Source organism: Muntiacus reevesi, chromosome 3, assembly GCF_963930625.1.
Source record: "Muntiacus reevesi chromosome 3, mMunRee1.1, whole genome shotgun sequence".
Lineage (NCBI taxonomy): Eukaryota > Metazoa > Chordata > Mammalia > Artiodactyla > Cervidae > Muntiacus > Muntiacus reevesi.
In genome coordinates this window covers 262933842-262941322 of record NC_089251.1, presented here as the reverse complement: position 1 = coordinate 262941322, position 7481 = coordinate 262933842, and the positions used below count along the sequence as shown (strand labels likewise).

The window sequence follows — 7481 nt, the reverse complement described above, 5'->3', positions numbered from 1 at the left end:
ACTATTTTGAAAAATACTCTATGTTATTTGAGGATTTGGAAGAACCATCTAAAAACTGGTGTTTTTTTCAGAAAGTAGCTCTCTGGTAATTATTCCATTTTCTTCCTTGCTTTTGTTTTTTTTTTCCCTAGACAATCTATATAGTCTTAATGTCACATAGGTCTTAAAATTTATTTGCATAATAATTTTGCAGTGTACTCTAATTCTTTAACTCTCTCACAGAGTCTGTAAGTCACTTCTCTCTGTCCTTTCTGATTTAGAATATTAGTGCCTTCTTTGGAATTTCTAATATTGACTGACTTAGCCTAGTATATTCATTTATTTTTCTCCTTAAGGAAACAGGCTATAGATTTATATTATCAATTCTACTGCCTTACTGTTTCTCATTTTACCTTTTTATTTCTTTTCTGCTTTTTAGGGTTTAATTTGTAGTCTATTTTATAGTTCATTTTCTATTTTTTTTAACTTAAATAGTATGTTATTTTCTTGTGTTTGTGTTTGAAACCATAACTATCTACTGAACACAGAAGTTGTATTCTACAGCTTTGGGTGTATAATGTTTTAATTAATGTTTTGTATGCATTCTGGAGTATCAATTTTCTTTCTTTCTTTCTTTCTTTTTCTTTTTTTTACCAAGGTTGCATTAAATAGTTTTCATATTTCCAAGTAGTGGAGATGTTCATTTTTATTTTGGTCATTCATCTTTTGTTGAATTGCATGGTTTTCAGAGAATGTGGTCTGGATTACTTCTAATTTTTGGAATTAACTGAGAGATCTGTGTGTGTGTGTGAGAGAGAGAGAGAGAGAGATCTGTGTGTGTGTGTGTACATGTGTGTGTACACGCACGCACGTGCAGGCCAACATAGAGTCAATTTTGTAAATGTTTCATGAGCTTTTATTTATTTTTCTTCATTTTAGCAGTTTTTAATGAAAACTGTGGACAAGACTTTATTCCTGCATCTTCTCAATTGTTTCTTCCTTATATTTGCCCTTTTCCTTTCCTTCTTGGTGAGATTTGGCTTTACGTTGGAGGGTCTTCTTGCAGTCTCTGCCCAGTTTTAGTCTGGTGATGACCACGGTGCCGGGGTGAATGCCCGCCTGGACAGTTGTGCTATCAGCCTCCTCGCGCTGCACTGGTTCAGTGTAGGTGCGTATTTCTTCCCGTAAACCTGGACCACTTTGCCATTTGCGCCCTTTGTAGTGCCCTCCTACAACCCGAACTTCATCATCCTTTCGGATGGGCATGGATCGAACGCTATACTTCTGTCTTAGCTCTTTAGAAAGAGGACAAGACATAATTTTCCTGCGAATGTGGGAAGGCGCATTGAAATGCCTTTTTCGATTCTTGCTTTGGTCAGAAGTCACAAAGGGATTGAACTTCATTTTGGCCGCTGGCGCTTCAGCGATGGCCACAGAAGGGAAGAGTCATGAGCTTTTAAAACTAAGATTGATTTTCAGTTAACAGGATATCCATTTCATCTATTATTTTATCAACCAAATCTATTTCATCAACCTCATTGACTTCACTGTTCAAAATTACTAACTACTGATGTATTGATCCAGGAAGTGAATTAAAGCAGGCTACTGCTATTTTGTTTCTGATCATGTTTCTTTGTAGTTCTGCAGTTTTTCTTTATGTACTTTTACTATTATTTATCCTTTTAAGACTTATGAAAGGTATATCCTTTCTGTAGATCCTTTACCATCATAAAATTCCCCCCTTCATCTTGTATTGTACTTTCTGCCTTAAATGCCATCCTGTCTGACTAATATCATGACCCTAACTTTTTTGCTAGCATTTGCCTGGCAGATCTTTCCCCATTTTTTTTCTCTCTAGTTTTCTAGTCATTTTGCTTTAGATCTTCCTCTGTGTATATCATGTATACCCATCCCTCACTTTACAAAAGTTAAATTTATACATTTTCAATTTTAAAAAGATTTCTAGCACAAATTAGTATTAGTAATAGGAATACCGTTAGGTACTACTGGTATTTTTATTAGATAGTGATAGTGACTTTAATATTTATTAAGCACTTACTTGACAACAGGCACTGTTCTTGGTACTTACATTATTATCTCATATAGTCCTCACAACTTGACCAACATTTCCATTTTGCAGATGAGGAAATGGAGGTTTCCTAATTTCTCCAAAGTCTGAGGGCTCATCGGTGCTAACTGGCAAATGCGTTCCTTTATTCACAGGTTTTGGAGAGGGGAGGTTTTGTAATCTTGTTTCTAGTCACCTGCTGACACTCCGCTCAGCACTGTAAGTATCCCAGGTACCTACCATTCCACCAAGAAGCTGCTGGTCTGTCCCATGGTCCATGCTCCATTCCACAACCTTGCACTTGCTCAAGTACTGTTTTATAACTATAACCCACTTCTCTTTAGGTGTAGGGCAATGGTGTACATAAGTATACTCAATGCCAGCCACAACCAGTGAGTGTTAAATAAATTTAATAATTTATTAAATAATAATATTTAAATTTAATAATAAATTGAGATGAAATTCTAAGTAGGGTCTTTACCACATTTCATCAAGTATTTAAATTTCACCTGTTCTCTCATCGGATTTGTCCTCTGAGTCTGAGTGAAGATGAAAAATGTTATTAGATTTATTCATTCATTAATGATTTATTAATTTTAAATTAAGGTAGAATATTTTATTGTATTACAGTGGATTTAAATTCTTTGTCTCAATAACAGACATGTTAAAATGTCCATTATTTAACACAGATTTTGAGTCTTAATAGTAATGCCTTATTTATGGGTTTTATTCAATATGTTTCTGTATGTTACAAAAAAGAGAGTAGATACATAAAACTGAGTTCAAAGCTTAACCTGAAGTCCCTATGACCTTAGAAAAATTAACAGTACAGGTGATGTAGTTCTTAGAGTTCCCAGCAGGGGCCAGAATGTTCATATTAATGAACATTCATGTTAAATGACAATGTTTTTACTGTAATTCAAGATTGTATCTATTTTTAAACCAATAAGAAAGTCAAATAGAACTTTTTATAGTTAAAATTACTAGAAACTTCTGACTTATTCATTTAAAATTTTAAGAATGTAAATATAAATTCAAAATATCAAAAAAATGAGTTTGAGAGAAGTAGTAATGCTCTGTAACAAAAGGCTAACTAATCCCAATATTGAGCAAATGGGAAGCCTAAGTAGTTTTAGTCAGTAGACACTAAAACCCCTACACTAATTGCCAAACTCAGGTCACTGGGTCTTTTGGTTGCCAAGCCAGACCATGGACCGGGTCCAAGAACAAAGGGCACCATTCTGGCATTGACCCAGGAAATGGAGCACTGACCTTATTTGTTAATTTTAGAATATTAAAAAAAATTCTCAACTCAATATAAAAAAGTACTGGTGCTTCAAAAGTATTTCAATGCAAATTGCCTTTGCAAATCAAATGAACTTTTAAAATTTAATTCTAATTTAAGTCATGTAACCTCTCTCAGGGCCTCAGTTTCTCCATCTGTTCATGAGTAGATCAGATATGATAATCTTAAAGTTCTGATGTTCCTAAAATTCAGTTTTTTCTCTTAGACAAAAGGCATCATTTTTTTCTGTCTCTAGTTCTTGGCATGATCTCTAGCACAAACCAGGTGCTCAGGAAATGTTAAATGAACAAATAAATTAATAAATAATTTTAGAGAGTTCCTCTCTAGGAATTTACAGAAGAATTTGGAAACAGAATGCCTCTGAAAGCCAATCTTCCGTGAATTATGAAAAACAACGCTTTAGGCAGTTTCAAGGAAATGAGAAAACATTTTCTGAATACTCTTGAAAAAAACTGAATTCTTCTATGGCTATCACCACATCCAAAACACTACCTGAGTAAAGAGGGAGTTTCTTTTTTTTTAAGGGTTTAAAACATTAAATTTAAAATTGAAATCTAAAAAAAATTTTAAGAAATTTTTTTTACATGCAGAAACATACTCTGTATTGAGTCTATGGTTACCAAAGATCCCCCCAAAACAAAACCCCAAGAATTGCAAGATTTTCTCTTGGGAAGTGTTTGTTTACTGGAAGGCTTATTAACTCAATAATAAGGGAGAGTAAAGACTTCAAAGCAAAAGATCTGTTTTTATCAGTTCAATCCATACTGTCATCTGCTCTGGAAACCCTGAGCTTGTTCTAAAGTAAACTAAACTATCATGAAGAAAATCAGCCATCAAAAATAATAAAAACGAACCTCTTACATTCAGTTTTTTCTTATTTGTAAATTAAAAAAATTTAACTTCATTAAGTCTGGGGACCAATGTGTAGCTGCAGGCAGGAATTTTATGCCTTCTTAATCCAGAGAGGTGGGTAATGGTGTGGGTTTAGACCAGAAGTAAGGATGTGGGTGCAGGAAATATGATAGCCCAACTAGAGACTGCTATAACTTATATCAGAGACTGAAACTCCCTACAGGCTATCTCACTGTGTGTGCATTCAACATAAATAAGAAGAAAATTCAAGTCAAGTTCAGTTCAGTTCAGTTCAGTCGCTCAGTCGTGTCTGACTCATTGCGACCCCATGAACCACAGCATGCCAGGCCTCCCTGTCCATCACCAACTCCCGGAGTCTACTCAAACCCATGTCCATTGAGTCAGTGATGCCATCCAACCATTTCATCCTCTGTCGTCCCCTTCTCCTCCTGCCCTCAATCTTTCCCAGCATCAGGGTCTTTTCAAATGAGTCAGTTCTTCACATCAGGTGGCCAAAGTATTGGAGTTTCAGCTTCAACATCAAGTCCAGTAAAAAGGGCCAAATTAGTGAATCACTGACTTGCCAAACAACAGTCAATGATTTGGGCAAAGGACTTAAGTAGCTATGCTTATTTGCTATGAGTAGATTAAAGAAATTTTTGAGCCTGGTTCTCAATGCTTGAATAATAGGATTCCTTTCCAAGGAAAAACAATTTTTTTGAGAACTCATAGATAAAAGTAAAATCTATCATTTTAGATGTCAGTTGAAGCCAATTTGATTATAGTAAAATAACTCAGCTGTAAACATTTTTTATATCACTATAGACACTATATTTTTATATACTGTATAAAATGAAGACACTGAAGATGTAAAGTGGTTACCTGGATGATCCAGAATGTGAAATATGCATCAAAAACTAAGTTTTTAAAATGGTACAAATGAACTTACTTACAAAATGGAAATAGAGTCAGAGATGTAGAAAACATATTTATGGTTACCTAGGGGGATGGGAGGAGAGTAAACTGGGAGGTATGAATTGACACATACACACTACTATATATACAATAGGTAACTAATAAGAACCTACTGTATAGCACACAGAACTCTACCCAACACTCTGTAATGACATATATGGGAATAGAATCCAAAGAGTGGTGTATGTATATGTATAAACTGATTCACACCCCTTGCCTTGCCTAAACACACACAGACACACATACAGTCACACACAGACACAGACACACACACACACAGACACACACACACACAGACACACACACACAGACACACAGACACACACACACACACACACACACACAGACACAGACATACACACAGTCACACACATACACAGACACACACACACAGTCACACACACACACAGACACACACACACAGTCACACACACACACAGTCACACACAGACACACACCCCCCTTTTGAGATTTCTCTCCTCCTCTTTGGCTACTTTTGACTCAGTGTGACCGAGGCAGGACCCGCGTTGGGCGAGGGCTTCGGCAGTCTTCAGTACTGTCACAGCAAGCACGGTCACTCCCTAGCGAGGCCTTGTCACTAGCTACAGAGTCTGTGTGTGCGGTCATAGACCACTGAGTGCAAAACTCCCGTGGAACGTCTGAGACCCATGCACACTGTCACAGAACTGCGAGAGGGCGAAGACACAGGACCCAGCAGTCCTGGGACTGCACCAGGGCGAGCAAGAGGGAACCCGAGAAAAAGGCCGTGAGCCACAGAGCAAACAAAAACACAACCAGAGCCACTCAGAAAGTCTGTAAATACAAACATAACGACACGTTATGAACATGAAAGTAAAAATATACCTGCTGAAAAATCAGAAGGTTGAACTTTTTTGTATTCAAGGGGACAGTCATTCATTTATCGGTTCAGTTATCAGTAAACACATTCGGGAACTGTAAAAATCTAACACACACATATAATTTTAACACCAGGTCTTTGAGTCTAGTCTCTTTTTTCAATGGAAAAGAAGAGGAAACCAAGTTATAACTTAATTCTTATTCTTTGTATTACAAATGTGTAATTAATAAGCTGGAGTTTCCATTTCAGAAAGGAAGACGAGAAATCACATTTTGCAGCTTTCCTGAATTAATACTATTTCTAAAGGACAGTGAAATGCAGAAGTTTTGTTAACTGGGATATTATTATGACGTGTTGCCACTAATATGAATGCTATCATTTCAAGACTGACCTGAAAACCAAAATAAAGAGAACTCTCAAGACCAGATTTCAGTTTACCCCCTTGAACTGACAAACGGTGGCCAGATGTCCTCTAGAGAAACTGTAAGTTAGCAGTTGGTAAGTATAAAACAATAAAGTGTATATTTCTGCTCTTGGCAATAATTATGTATCAGTTAAAAAGTATACATTGTCTAAAAATCACCATATTTGATGTCTCATTAAAACAAAGTTACAAATATTAAGATGACGGGACTTAAAATTAGATGGGAAAATATTCAATTGAAGCAGTATAAAATGCATCACTGTGGGGCAAAGTGTGGTCTGCAGATCCCTGAAGTGAAGACCCTTTTAGACGATCTGTGGGGTAAGAACTGTTTTCATAACAAAGCTAAGATTTCCTTACTACTCTCATTTTCTCTTACATGTATAGTCGAGTTTTCCAGAGGTTCCAAGCTATGTGATATCATCATTACTCTGTCAGCAAATATAATATATGTTTGCATATGTCTATATTCTAACATTTCTCATTTTAAATTTATAATACACTAAATATTGATAGATATGATCCACACAAACAAAAGCTTTTGAGGATTCTAAATAACTTTTTAGAGTAATCTTGAGACCAAAAGGTTTGAGAATTACTGTTTTAGGGGATACACCTCAAGTGAAAGAGCACACCTCATCTAATTTCCATTCTATACTGAAGAATCTAGAAGACTGAACCTACAATTGAAGATTGTAGGTTTTATGAAGACAGTGACTGTTTCTGTCTGTTTTCTCCCCAGAATCTAGCACAATGCCAGGCACATAATTTGTTGTTGTTCAGCTGCTAAGTCATCTCTGACTTTTTGCGACCCCATGAACTGCAGCACGCCAGGTTTCTCTGTCCTTCACTATCCTGGAGTTTGCTCCAACTCATGTCCACTGATACCATCCAGCTATCTCATCCTCTATAAGACGCATAATAGGCATTAGAATATTTCATAAAACAATAAGTGAATTAATACAGTGGACACTCAAACAGCACAGGGGTTAGAAGTGCCAGCTCTTGTCCAAGTTGA

The 7481-nt window shown here is 36.2% G+C and overlaps 1 pseudogene; it reads right to left on the bottom strand.

Moving 5' to 3' along the window:
• Positions 1–948: 948 nt before the first annotated feature.
• LOC136163519 (large ribosomal subunit protein uL24-like) lies at positions 949–1399 on the bottom strand (annotated as a pseudogene).
• Positions 1400–7481: the final 6082 nt, after the last annotated feature.